The sequence below is a fragment of the Eulemur rufifrons genome, chromosome 16 (assembly GCF_041146395.1).
Source record: "Eulemur rufifrons isolate Redbay chromosome 16, OSU_ERuf_1, whole genome shotgun sequence".
Taxonomy (NCBI): domain Eukaryota; kingdom Metazoa; phylum Chordata; class Mammalia; order Primates; family Lemuridae; genus Eulemur; species Eulemur rufifrons.
Genome location: NC_090998.1, coordinates 45,071,949 through 45,086,788, shown reverse-complemented (window position 1 = coordinate 45,086,788; position 14,840 = coordinate 45,071,949). Strand labels below are relative to the sequence as shown.

The 14,840-nt window shown below is 37.8% G+C and overlaps 1 protein-coding gene across 8 annotated transcripts in view; it reads left to right on the top strand.

The window, feature by feature from the left end:
* R3HDM2 (R3H domain containing 2) overlaps positions 1-14,840 on the top strand; it is a 141,998-nt gene that overhangs the window by 25,222 nt on the left and 101,936 nt on the right. For all 8 annotated transcript variants that reach the window (XM_069489365.1, XM_069489363.1, XM_069489362.1 and 5 more), the window contains exon 2: positions 7,444-7,506. The gene's annotated coding sequence lies outside the window, so the exon portion shown is untranslated. The remainder of the gene's footprint in view (positions 1-7,443; positions 7,507-14,840) is intronic.

The following is a 14,840-nucleotide window of genomic DNA, read 5'->3' as shown; positions in this document are numbered from 1 at the left end:
TAAATACAGATGAGGGTTTGCTCACTGCCCACTGCTCACCTCCTGCTGTGTGGCCAGGTTCCTAAGTTTCATGGAAGACAATTTTTCCATGGACAGAAGTGGGGGGACAGGGGAGGCGGAGCTCAGGTGGTGGTGCATGGCCTAGTTCCTAACAGACTGGTACTGAGCTGAGGCCCAGGGATTGGGGATGGCAGCTCTGGAGGATCAACTGAAACCGTGGACATCCATGCTACAACCAAATATTCAAATACCTTCCAACAAAAAACAGACACAAAGTCATTAAAGGTTTAGTTAGCTTTAAAATTAACACATAGTTTTCATTTTTTGAAATTATTAAGTACATGGTAGTTAGATTTTTACAAAATAATGTACATTTTTAAGTATATCGAATTGAAGTTTCTTGAATGCAGCCTTATTTGATTACAGCTAAATTAATACAGCCTTCCGACATGAAAAGGTTCCCCACTCCTGCAATACACCATTGATTAAGTGCTTGTGAAAGAATGTAGTCTTTGCTCTCCACTGTAAGCAAATAACTGTAGCAGATTAACTTTACCTAAGCTATCAGGGAAGGCTTTGTGGAGGAGCAGAACCTTGAAGAACAGGGGAGGCAGAAGTTCTAGATTAGTAGCCCTCAAACTTTTTGTCTCTTACCTCAAAAACTTTTATAGATCTCAAAGACCTGTTATATATGTGTGTTATGTTTATCAATATTTAATTCTACTATAAATTAAAACTAAGAAAATAGTTTAAATATTTATTAATTCACTAAACAAACTTTTTACATAATATATAAAACACATTTTTAATGCAAATATTTTTAAAAGATTTAATGAGAAGGGAAGTGGACATTGTTTTATATTTTTGCAAATCTGTATAATGTCTGACTTCATAGAAAACAACTGGATTCTTGTATCAGCATCTGCATTCAGTCTGTTGTGATATGCCATTTTGGTTGAAGTATATGAAGAAAATCCAACCTCAGGAATAGGTTGTTGGATAAGGGAAGAATTTTTTAATGTCTTCTTCGTGTAATTATGGATATTCTTAACAAGTGGTAATTTTTTTTTAATAAGAAAAAGTAAAAACTTTATTGGACTTTGTTAAACTTATTTTACAGTTTAGTATTGCTTTTATTTTGAATTACATAAGGTGGAGGATAGGGACACTGTAATGTTTTTGTAGTTTAAGACCTTTAAAGCTCTTAATCTGGCTCTCCTGCTATTAAGGAAAGTGTGGTATCTGCTCTACACTGGCAAAATAAGAGGCTACATCTTCTTATCTCTCCCTCCAGTCTTTCTTCGTTCAAGTGGTAATTTCTTAAAGGTTAGTTGCAATGTGGAATCTGAAACCATATTAATGAACTTTTGTATTGGACAACAGTAAAATCTATTTGTTTGTCATGTATATTGAATGGATCTTTTACCCATGTATGATTTGAAAACATCATGAATTGGTCAATTGGAAAATATTGCTTCACTGAGTAATGTGGACCTTCCAAATGTTTGACACATTTCATTATATGATATAAAAAAATCACATTTGTTAATATTGCCACCATCAGGAAAGTCTTTAAGTATTGAATAGCTGTCAAGCTCACAGTAATGAATACTTTTTTCAAAATTCTGATTTTCACTTAGCTCGAATTTTATCATTGGCAATAAATATCATTATTTTCTTTGAGGTAACAGACTTATTTTGTTCATTTCTGTGAAAAATATTGCCAAATACCCAAGTCTTAATAGCCATAGTTTGCCATTCAGTTTTTTACTCAATAATAGTATTCCATGAAAAAAACAGGTGGTGCAGCTCGTAGCTCAGTTGCACAAGTGCTTTTCAAGACAGTTGTACTTTGGTATGCAACAGAAGTACTTTATACTTACCATTTTCTCACTTAAGGTATTAAAAAATCATGTACTCAAGGGTGGAAATTTAATAAAATTATTAATTTTTACTGCTTCAAGGACATTCTTAAATGAAATTTATAATTTCTTTTTTCTCTCTCTTTTTTTGTAATCTAATGAGATCCTATTATTTCCTTTTTCAACTACAAGCGTGAGGGGGCAAAGAATACAGTATTACTAGTACAGTTTAGTGTCCTTGCTTTTTTTATGTGAAAGTACTGTTTTACCTACCATTGCTTTTGAAAATATGGTGAAAAGGCAAATAATATCTTAGTGTTATTTGAAAAAAGTGCTGGGATTATAGGCGTGAGCCACCATGCCTGGTCCACTGTAGCTTGCTTGTTTTTTCACTTGTTTTTGAATTTCATAATGATAGAACCATATATACTCTTATGTCTTCTTTTTGATCAACATTGTCTTTGAGATTCATGAATGTAGTTGCATATAGCAATGATTTATTCTTTATCATTGCTGTGTAATATTTTATTTTCTGACCATGCCATAATTTTTTACTGAGTCATTTCCAGTTTTGGATTATTATGAATAGTACTGCTATGGAAATTTTTTTTAATTTCAAAATATTAAGGGGGGTACAAGTGTTTGTTTATATGAATACACTGTATAATGCTGACATCAGGGCTTTCAGTGTGCCAATCATCTGGACAGTGTTCATTGTATCCGATATCGAAGTTTTTATCACTCACCGCTCCTTCCATTTCCCCTTTCTTAGTTTCCAATGTGTTTCATGTTTCTTTTTGCCCACATGTATCCATTATTTATTATAGCTCCCACTTATTAGTGAGAACATGGGGTGTTTATTTTTCCAGTCCTGAGATACTTCACTTAGGATAATGGACTCCAGTTCCATCCAAGTTGTTGCAAAGGACATCATTTCATTCCTTTTTATGGCTAAGTAGTACTCCATGGTGCGTGTGTGTGTGTGTGTGTGTGTGTGTATATGTGTGTATGTATATATACATACACACACACTACATTTTCTTTATCCACTCATGAATTGATGGGTGCTTAGGTTGATTCCTTATCTTTGCAACTGTGACTTGTGCTGCGATAAACATTTGGGTGTAGATGTCTTTTTTATAAAATGATTTTTGCTATGAACATTCTTGTACATGTCTTTTCATAAACACAAGCAGTTATTTCTATTGGTTATATACCCATGAGTGGAATTACTAGGTCATAGGATGTATGTATGTTTAGCTTTAGCAGGCACTGCCAGTTTTCCAAAGTAGTTGTGTTAGTTAATTTATTCTCTTGCCAGCAATGTATAAGAATTCTGGTTGTGCTACAAGTTTGACTGTGCTTAGTATTATTAGTCCTTTTAATTTTAGTTAATCTGTTGAGGGTATAGTGGGTTTTCTTGTGGTTTTGTTTTTTTTTTTTTTTTTTTTTTGAGACAGAGTCTCACTCTGTTGCCCAGGCTAGAGTGAGTGCCGTGGCGTCAGCCTAGCTCACAGCAACCTCAAACTCCTGAGCTCAAGCGATCCTCCTGTCTCAGCCTCCCGAGTAGTTGGGACTACAGGCATGCACCACCATGCCCGGCTAATTTTTTCTATATATATTTTTAGCTGTCCATATAATTTGTTTCTATTTTTAGTAGAGATGGGGTCTCGCTCTTGCTCAGGCTGGTCTCGAACTCCTGAGCTCAAACGATCCGCCCACCTCGGCCTCCCAGAGTGCTAGGATTACAGGCGTGAGCCACCACGCCCGGCCTTCTTGTGGTTTTAATTTGCATCTCCCTAATGATAATTGATGTTGACTCATTTTTCCATATGATTATTAGTTTTTTAGTATCCTCTTGTGTGAAGTGTTTCTTTGTACGTTTTAAAAATTGGGTTGCTTTTCTTTTATTGACTGGTAGAAATTCTTTATGTATTTTGCATATGAGTTCTTCATTGGATGCATATATTTGCACATATCTTCTATGGGTATTTACACATGCAATAGACACAGGAACGAATTGATAAACCTGAGCATTTTGTTGGAATTCCCTGGTATATGTCTTAATCAATGAAAGTTAGTCATGTATATTGTTCTTTACAGATTCTAATTACCTTATATGTTGGGAATGCACATGCTGGTTTTGAGTGGGTCACTACTGACGTTTTGAATTAGGTTCAGCTGATTGTGGGTGTTTCTGTTATCTATTGCTGTGAAACAAACCACGCCAAAAATTAATGGTTTAAAGCAACCACAGTTGTTCCTCGGTATGCTGGAGGATTGGTTTCAGGACTGCCCACATATAACCAGATCTGTGCATACTCAAGTCCTCCAGTCAGCCCTGTGGAACTTGTGTGTAGGGAAGTTGGCCCTCTGTTTAGGGGGGTTTTGCATCCCAAGAATACTGTATTTTCCATCCATGTTTGGTTGAAAAAAAGCTGTGCGTAAGTGGACCCATGCAGATTAAATTAGTCTTGTTTAAGGGTCAACTGTATTTATTTGCTTATGATTTAAGTGAGTTGGCAATTTGGGCAAGGCTCATCTAGCACAGCTTGCCTCTATTCCACACAGTATTGGCTGGGCTCACTCATGTGTTTGTGGCCAGTTGGTACATTAGCTAGAGGCTGGTCAAACCTGGATAGCCTTGGGCTGAAGCTATCAGCTAGGTTGCTGTGGCCTCTCCTGCAGGTTGGCTTGGCGTCATTTTGTGATGGCTGGGTTCTAAGAAGGTGAGAGTGGAAGTTGCAAGGCTTCTTGAGGCTTGGGCTCAAAAGTTGCAATGTCATTCATGCTGCATGCTATTGGTCAAAGCAAGTCATAAGGACAAGTCATATTTAAGAGATTGGGAAACAACCTCCACTTCTTGACACCAGTTCCTATAAATAATTGTGGCCATATTAAATAATTGTGGTGATGTAAAAAGTGGGCATGGTTTTTCCTTCCTTGTTTTTCTTTTTCCCTTTCCTTTTCTTTTTTAAATTCCTTTCAAATGAAATGGGTGGTTTTTGTTTTTACCACCTTGACTTGTCTTTTTGTTTTAAGAGACAAGGTCTCTCTCTGTCATCCAGGCTGGGTTGCAGTGGCATGATCATAGCTTAATGCAACCTCAAACTCCTGGGCTCTTTGATCCTCTTGCCTCAGACTCCAGAATAGCTGGGACTACAGGCATATGCCACCATGCCTGGCTAAGTTTTTATTTTTTTTGTAGAGATGGGGTCTCACTATGTTGCCCAGGCTGGTCTCCAACTCCTGGATTCAGTGGTACTCCCATCTCGGCATCCCAAAGTACTAGGATTACAGGCATGAGCCACAGTGCCTGCCTCTTTTTGAAGTTCATGTTAGAACAAAGCTTATTGGGTTAAAGGATGTTTTCTGTGATTACTTGGTGTGGCCAGGGACTAATATTTTCAGGTCCTGACTTTGCAACTGTTTTTAAAATTACCATAATAATACTAAATATTTGTTAATGCTGAAAAGATGGGTTTCTTCCGCAGGTGATTTTGATCTTTTCTTAAAGTTGGTAATTGCTGAGGGTTAACACTGTGGTCCTTTTATGGGCTCTCTGTTCCCAGCCCTTCCATGGCTTGTTAGTTATCCCCAGTTGCTAATATTGGCCTGAAATAACTTTTTTTGCCAGGTGCTTCTTCCATGAATTCGGGAAGGGAAAGGCTCCACAGCAGGAGAAGGTATCTGGATTGTTGTTGTCTTGAGTAAACAGTGCTTTTGTATGTGAAAAAAATGAGAATTTGGGGCAAGGCTCAGATGTCAGTGACTTGTCAGCCCATCGGGATGAATCATCAGAAATCCTGGGTGAGGTGACAGTGTCAGCACAATGAGCCCCTTGCCCTGCATTTATTTGGTATCTCATTAGTGTAGCTGTCATAGCCCTTATTTTAGAGAAAAATAAGAGTCGTTGTTCAAGATTCAGGTACTTTTAAAACTTACTTATTTTGGAGGGGAAAGGTCACTTTTTCAGTATAGGTGCCATTGGAAGTGACATGTGGCTGTTTTTCAGATTATAGCCGTTTTCGTTTTGCCCAAGTGTTACAGTTGTTAGGATCTTTACTAGAGGCTATTCTACCTCTCCAAGTAAAGTTAATTAATTGTCTTGGGTCCCAGACAAGTGGATTTGTTAAATGTAGTTTCTGATATATCTATTGCCCAAAGCAGTGATAATTTGATAGGAATAGGAACTCAGAGGTGGCATTTTATTGCAAAAGATGGATGTTGGTTGCTAAATTCAGCGGATTAGAAGGCTAGGCTAAGTATCTGTTTTTCTGGTGACAGGGTCGTTATTAAAGCTTTATAGGATGCTTCACTAGGCTGATGGCTGAGTTCAGCTTCTTTCCACTCCTGTGAGGTTATCTTTAAGGCATTTGGAGTGCTTCACAGAACTCTTATCAGCAGTGAGTGTCTCACAGGTGTTTGCAGCTTGGGTCAATTTAGCGTAAGTAGTTCATGACTGTGAGGCACTCTTCAGTACAATGCTAGTAGCCAGATCTTTGACAGTTGCGTTGCCTGAGAAGATTAGATTTGGGCCTCACAGAGCCAGAGAACAGTTGCCAGATAGGATTGCCGTCTTATTTTCTGATTGTAAGTTTTACCTTCAGAGAAAGGAGGGAAGATTTCTTAGAATACAAGGCAGATTGTTAGAATGAATAAGAGAACATAGGGTTTTGACAATTTGGCTGTCTTACGGCTGTACAAATAAGTTTAAATACCTTGGCTTAAAGAAGCTAGGTTTACCTCAGAGGAAGTAAACTTCTTAGCTTTGCAAATGAATCAATTAGAAAACTATTTCAGTGCTTCTTATGTATCAGACATTATTTAGCATTGCAGATACTGATATGAACAAGATATACAAGATTTTTGCCCTCATGGAGCTTACCTTTTTGTCTAGGAAGGTAGACAATTTAATTGCAGATTATGATATATGCTGTGAAGAAAACAGATGTGGTGATGTGATAGAGAGCAAGGTGGGGATACTTCAGATTGGGGTGGTCAGGGAAGACCTCTTTGTTGTGATACATGAACTTTTCCTTTTTTTTTTTTTTTTTTTGAGACAGAGTCTTGCTCTGTCACCTGGGCTAGAGTGCTGTGGCATCAGCCTAGCTCACAGCAACCTCAAACTCCTGGTCTCAAGTGATCCTCCTGCCTCAGCCTCCCAAGTAGGTGGGACTACAGGCATGTGCCACCACACGTGGCTAATTTTTCTATTTTTAGTAGAGATGGGGGGGGGTCTCACTCTTGCTCACTCAGGCTAGTCTTGAACTCCTAACCTTAAGAGATCCTCCCACCTTAGCCTCCCAGAGTGCTAGGATTACAGGTGTGAGCCACAGCACCCGGCCACCAGCAGAGTTTTTTTAATTGTGAATTGAGAGTGGGAATGGAGATAGAGGATACAGGGAAGGTGCAGGGGTTATGAGAAGCATTGTGAGCAGAAGGTATTGGGAAAGATGATGTTAAGAGATGGTGCTATAGATTTTGAATTGGATCTGATTTTATTTTCTTTGAAGGTCTCAATATATAAGATTTAAAATTGCTTTTAACTTGCCTTTTTTTTTTTTTTTTTTGAGGTTAGACTTGTTTCTTGTATGTGATGCCATTCCAGTACTGGACTCATGGAGGCTGAGCATTTATTCAGGTAATAATAGATAACATTTATGGAGCACTTTCTATATGCCAGACAATAAACTAAGTACTATAACTTTATTCTCACTTAATCCTCACACAACCCTCTGGGGTTGGAAGTAATGTTGTACCCATTTAATAGATGAAAAAAATTGAGATGCAGAGTATATTAAGATTGAGTTCAGCTGAATTAAAAAATAAAGCCCACTGTTGCAGTTGAAGTAAGAGGTGCTAGTAGCTTGGGTTAGATAATGTCATTGCTCACTTGCTATAAATATTATGAATGTAGCTGGGTGCAGTGGCTCACACCTGTAGTCCCAACACTTTGGGAGGCTGAGGCGGTAGGATTGCTTGAGGCCAGGAGTTTGAGACCAGCCTGGACAATATAGAAAGACTCCATCTATTGAAAAAAAAAAAGAGAGAGAGAGAAAGAAAGAAACCAGGTGTGGTGGCACGTGCCTGTAATCCCAGTAAATGGCTGAGGTGGTGTGAGTGTCCCTTGAGCCCAGAAGTTCAAGACTACAGTGAGCTATGCTACTGCACTCTAGCCTGGGCGACAGAACAAGACCTTGTCTCAAAAAATAAAATGAAAAGAAAAATCACAAATGTAAAGTAGTTTTGATTGACTGAACTTTACCCCAAATTCTATAGCTTTTTCCCCACTAGTGAATACTTTGTAATTTTGGTTTGTCTTTAAAACAGTCCATATACCTTCTGGTAAAAAAAAATCCAGATTAGGATTTTTAACCCTAAAGTTTTCCTGACTTTTTATAAAATAGGTTAAAAGTTTTGAAGTGGTTAAAATTTGAGTGAATATCTATATAAGGTAAATATGTATAACTAGGGAATTTTTTCTTAAGAGGTGATTAATATGGATATGTTGATTTCTTCTCACTTGAGATACTGTTTACAGGTATTTTCAGCTTTAAGGAACCTTATTAGGGTTTTGTTTGTTTGTTTTGTTTTGTTTTGTTTTGAGACAGAGTCTCACTCTGTTGCCCAGGCTAGAGTGCTGTGGCGTCAGCCCAGCTCACAGCATCCTCAAACTCCTGGACTCAAGCGGTCCTCCTGCCTCAGCCTCCTGAGGAGCTGGGACTACAAGTGTGCACCACCACGCCCAGCTAATTTTTTCTATTTTTGGTTGTTTGGCTAATTTCTTTCTGTTCTTAGTAAAGATGGGGTCTCACTCTTGCTGAGGCTGCTCTCGAACTCCTGACCTCAAGCAGTCCTCCCGCCTTGGCCTCCCAGAATGCTAGGAGTATAGGCATGAACTACTGCACCTGGCCTCTTATTAGAGTTTCTTTTCGCAGCTTTCTTGGTGCATTAAATGCTTATTTACAAATCATCTTAAGTACAGTACTTGCCAGACTTAGAGGATTATTTGGTGGGTTTCTTAGCACTACTGACTAAAGACAGTCAAAAAAACGAAGATTGAGCATCTCTGACATGATAATGTAGATTAATGGAAGTATTTTTAAATTTATAAAAATTCAAATTTATGTGCTATTTTGAGTAGTTTTGCATGTTGTCTCTACACTCAGCCAGGTAAAGTAAAATTGCTTTTAATACTATCTTATCAGTTATTGAGTGGCCAGCATGAGTACATTTGCCTTGTTTTCCTTTCCCTATCTTTTTAAAAAGAGACCTTAATTGAGGTATAATTGACATACAGTAAATTACACATATTGAAAGTGTACAATTTAAGTTTTGACATAGGTATACACCCATGAAACTATCACCACAACCAAGATAATGAACATATTCGTCACTCCCACAAGTTTCCTTATCCCCATTTGTAATGATTCCCCCAACCTCCATGGTCTCCAGCCAGCCACTGATCTTCTTTATATCACTATAGAGTAGTTTGTATTGTCTAGAATGTTATATAAATGGAATCACAGAGTGTGTATTTATTTATTTACTTTTGGTCTGGCTTTTTCTATTCAGCATAATTATTTTGAGATTCATTTATGTTGTTACATGTATTAGTAGTTGATTCCTTTTAAGCGCTGGGTAACAATCCATTCTATAGACAAACCACAATTTGTTTATCCATTCACTTGCTGATGGACATTTGGGTTGTTTCTAGTTTTTGGCAATACAAGTAAAGCTGTGCTGTCAATATTTGTGTACAAGTCTTTGTGTGGATATATACTTTTGTCCCCCCAGATTACTTTCTTTTTTAAAAATTGAGGTGAAATTTATATGATACAATTAACTACTGTAAAGTGTACAGTTCAGTGGTGTTTAGTTGTATTTACGATGTTGTGCAACCACCAGTTTCAAAACTTTTTCATCATCTCATAAACCACCCTATACCCACTAAGTAATCACTGTCCATTCTGTCCTCCCCTCATTTCTGATAACCTCTAATCTGCTTTCTGTCTTTATGGATTTGTCATATAAAGGGAACCTTAGAAAAGGAATCATACAATATTTGGCCTATTGTGTCTGACTTCTTTCACTTAGCATAATATTTTTGACATTTATCTAAGTTGTAGCATGTATCAGTACTTTGTTCCTTTTTATGGCTGAATAATATTCTACTGTATATATATACAACAATTTGTTTATCCATTCATGAGTTGATGGACATTGGGGTTGTTTCTACCTTTTGGGTATTATGAATAATGCTGCTGTAATTATTCCTGTAAGAATATCTGTTTGTTTCTGTTTTCAATTTTTTAGTATATACCTAAGAGTGGAATTGCTGGGCATATGGTAATTCTATGTTCAACTTTCTGAGGAAATGTCAATCTGTTTTCCACAGTGCTGTGCTATTTTACATTTCCACCAGTAATGCATGAGGATTCCTGTTTTTCAGCATCTTTACCAGCTTTTATATTCTAGGTTTTTGTTTTGTTTTGTTTTGGTTTTTTTTTTTTTTTTTTTTTTTGAGACAGAGTCTCACTCTGTTGCCCAGGCTAGAGTGAGTGCCGTGGCGTCAGCCTAGCTCACAGCAACCTCAAACTCCTGAGCTCAAGGGATCCTCCTGCCTCAGCCTCCCAAGTAGCTGGGACTACAGGCATGCACCACCATGCCTGGCTAATTTTTTCTATATATATTTTTAGCTGTCCATATAATTTCTTTCTATTTTTTTTAGTAGAGATGGGGTCTCGCTCTTGCTCAGGCTGGTCTCGAACTCCTGAGCTCAAACGATCCGCCCACCTCGGCCTCCCAGAGTGCTAGGATTACAGGCGTGAGTCACCGCGCCCGGCCTGTTTTGTTTTGTTTTGTTTTTTGAGACAGGGTCTCACTCTGTTGCCTGGGCTAGAGTGCAGCAGCAGCATCATAGCTCCCTGCAGCCTTAAACTCCTGGGCTCAAGTAATTCGCTCGCCTCAGTCTCCCAAGTAGCTGGGACTATAGACACACACTACCATGCCTGGCTTATTTTTCTGTAATATATTTTGTAGAGACAGAGTCTTGCTATGTTGCTTAGTCTGGTCTTGAACTCCTGACCTCAAGTGATCCTCCTGCCTTGGCCTCCCAGAGTGCTAGGATTACAGTCATAGGCCACCGTGCCCAGCTGTCAATGAGGTTTTGTTTTGTATTTCCTTAGTGACCGGTGGTGTTGAACATTTTTTCATGTGCTTCTTGGCCATTTGTTTATGTTCTTTGGAGAAATGTCTATTTAAATCCTTTGCCCATTTCAAAAATTGCCTTTATATTGTTGAGTTGTAGGAGTTTTTGTTGTTGTTGTTAATTGTTTTGAGACAGAGTCTTGCCCTGTCACCCAGGCTAGAGTACAGTGGTATCATCACAGTTCACTGCAACTTCATACTCCTGGGCTCAAGTGGTCCTCCTGACTTAGTCTCCTGAGTAGTTGGAACTACAGGTGTGTGTTACCAAGCCCGGCTAATAAGAGTTTTTGTTTGTTTGTTTGTTTTTGTTTTTTGTTTTTGAAACAGTCTCCCTCTGTTGCCTGGGCTAGAGTGCCATGATGTCAGCCTAGCTCACAGCAACCTCAAACTCCTGGGCTTAAGCAGTTCTCCTGCTGTAGCCTCCTGAGGAGCTGGGACTACAGGCATTCGCCACCACACCCAGCTAAGTTTTTGTTTCTGTTTTTAGTTGCCCGGCTAATTTTTTCTATTTTTAGTAGAGACGGGGTCTTGCTCTTGCTTAGGCTGGTCTTGAACTCCTGACCTCAAGAGATCCTCCCGCCTCAGCCTCCCAGAGTGTTGGGATTACAGGTGTGAGCCACTGCACCTGGCCATAAGAGTTTTTTAAAAAAATAATTTTTTTTGTTGTGTATATTTAAGGTATACAGAAGAGGTTTTTTTTTTTTTAATATATCTGTAAATATATTCTGGATATTAAACCCTTAGCAGATATATGATTTACAAATATGTTTTCCCATTTTATGTATCATCTTTTCACATCCTTTGATGTGCAAAAGATTTGAATTTTTGTGAAGTCCAATTTATCTACTTTTGTTGCTCATTCTTTTGGGGTCAAATCTAAGAACCCATTGCCAAATCCAAGATCATGAAGATTTACTCCTATGTTTTCTTTTAAGAGTTTTATAATTTTAGCTCAATTTAGGTGATTGCCCTATTTTCACTCAAATTTTATATATAGAATGAGGTAGAGATCCAATATCATTCTTTTGCATGTGGTTATCCAGTTGTCACAGCACCATTTGCTGAAGAGACTATTCATTCCCCATGAATGATCTTGGCACCCTTGTCAAAAAATCACTTGGCCATAGATTTGGGTTTGGGTTTATTTCTGGATTCTCATGTCTATTGGTCTACGTGTCTCTCCTTACACCAGTACCACACTGTTTTGATTAGTATAGCTTTGTAATAAGTTATGCAATCAGGAGGTGTGAGTCTTCCTACCTTGTTTTTCTTTTTCAATATTGTTTTGGCTATTCAGGGCCCCTTGCAGTTCTACATGAATAGCTATAGACACCTATATTAAAAAAGAAAGATTACATTGGAATAGGAATTATAGTTAACATTTTAACTTATAACAATGTACTTTGATTACTACCAATTCAATTACAATAGTATATAAAACCTTTGTGCCTATATAGCTCAATTTCCTCTCCCCTCTTGTGCTGTTATTATCATACAAATTACATCTTTATACATTGTGTCCCCGTCAGCACAGACTTATAATGATAGCTTTATGCAATCTTTTAAATCAGACATAAGAAGAAAAACGAGTTACAAACAGGAAGTACATTGAATATAGTCTTTTATATTTACCTATGTAGTTACCTTTACCAATATTCCTTATTTCTTCGTTTGGGCTTGACTTAGTGTCTAGTGTCCTTTCATTTCAGCCTGAATGGCTGCCATTAGAGTAGAGCCATTTCTTGTAGAGGAAGTCTTCTAGTGACAAATTTTGTCTTACTGTTTACCTGGGAATATCTTAATTTTTCTTTTATTTTTGAAGGATAGTTTTGCTGGACATTGAATTCTTGGTTGACAGTCTTTTTCTTTCAGCACTTTGAATATATCTTCCCATTGCTTTTTGGCTTCCATGGTTTCTGATGAGAAATGTGCTATTATCTTACTGAGAATCTCTTGTATATGTTAAGATACTTCTCTCTTGCTGCTTTTAAGAGTCTCTGCCTTATTTTATTTTATTTTTACAATTTGGTTATGATGTGCCTAGATATGGATCTTTGAGTTTTTCCTAGTTGGAATTTATGGAGCTACCCACATGGGTTGAATAGCAGATTTTCATCAAATTTGAGAAGTTTTTGGCCATTATTTTATTAAATATTCCTTATCTGCCTGAGATCCAGCAAAAACAACAACAAAATTCTTTCTGTCTCTTTTTTTCCTCTCATAGGACTCCCAGAGTGTATTTGTGTGTATATGCTTGCTTGATGGTGTCCCACTCTTTCTGAGGCTTTGTTCGTTTTTCTTTATTCTTTTTTCTTTTGTTACCCAAACTGAATAATCTTTATTTTATTTTGTTTTACTATTTTGTTTTCAAAGATGGGAGTCTCCATATGTAGCCCAGGCTAGAGTGCAGTGGCTATTCATGGGCATGATCATTGCACACTACAGCCTTGAACTCCTGGGCTCAAGTGATCCTCCTGCCTTATCCTTGCACGTAGCTGGTACTACAAGCATGTAACACTGCACCTAGCTTCTAATGGATAATTTTAATTAACCTAGCTTCAAGTTTGTTGATTCTTTTTCTGCGTGCTCAAATCTGATGTTGATTCTTTTTCTGCGTCTCAAATGCTTCCACTGATTTTTATTTTCATTTTGTTATTGCACTTTTCAACTCCAGAATTTCTCTTTGGTTCCTTTTTATAATTTCTGTCTTTCTATTGATATTTTAAGTTTGGTGAGACATAGTTCTCATTCTTTCCTTTAGTTCTTTAGACATGATTTCCTTCCCTTTTGAACTTACTTAAAATGGCTGATTTAAAGTTGATCTGTAGCACTCTGGGAGGCCGAAGCAGGTGGATCATTTGAGCTCAGGAGTTTGAGACCAGCCTGAGCAAAAGCGAGACCCTGTCTCTACAAAAAAAAAATAGAAAGAAATTATATGGACAACTAAAATACATATATATAGAAAAAATTAGCCAGGCATGGTGGCGCATGCCTGTGGTCCTGGCTACTTGGGGGGCTGAGGCAGGAGGATCGCTTGAGCCCAGGAGTCTGAGGTTGCAGTGAGCTAGGCTGATGCCACGACTCTCTAGCCTGGGCAACAGAGTGAGACTCTGTCTCAAAAATAAATAAATAAATAAATAAAGTTGATGTAGTACATTCAGTGTCTGGGCTTCCTAAGTGAGTTTCTGTTGATTGCCATTTTTCCTGTTATGGGCTGTATGTTCTGCTTCATGTATGGTATATAAGAACTGTACAATAGTATACTTCTTTTTCTTCTTCCCTTCTGGCCAGTGCCATATTCTGGTCATACAGTTTACTTATATTTATAAATTGTACAATATATTTAAAAAGTTTTTTTTTTTTTTTTTGCTTTAACTAGTCGATTATCTTTTAAAGATATTTAAATAATGACCAAAAAAGTCTTTTATATTTACCCACATAGTTACCATTTCAGGTGTTCTTCATTCCTTTGTATATATCTAGGTTTCCATCTATTATCATATTCATTCAGTCTGAAGGATTAGTATGTCTGCCAGTGATGAATTCTTTCAGCTTTAGTGTCTGGTGGTCTTTTTTGGCCTTAGATTTTTTTTTTTTTTTTTGAAACAGAATCTTGCTCTGTTGCCCGGGCTAGAGTGAGTGCCGTGGCGTCCTCCTAGCTCACAGCAACCTCAAACTCCTGGGCTCAAGCAATCCTTCTGCCTCAGCCTCCCGAGTAGCTGGGACTACAGGCGTGTGCCACCATGCCCGGCTAAGTTTTTCTAT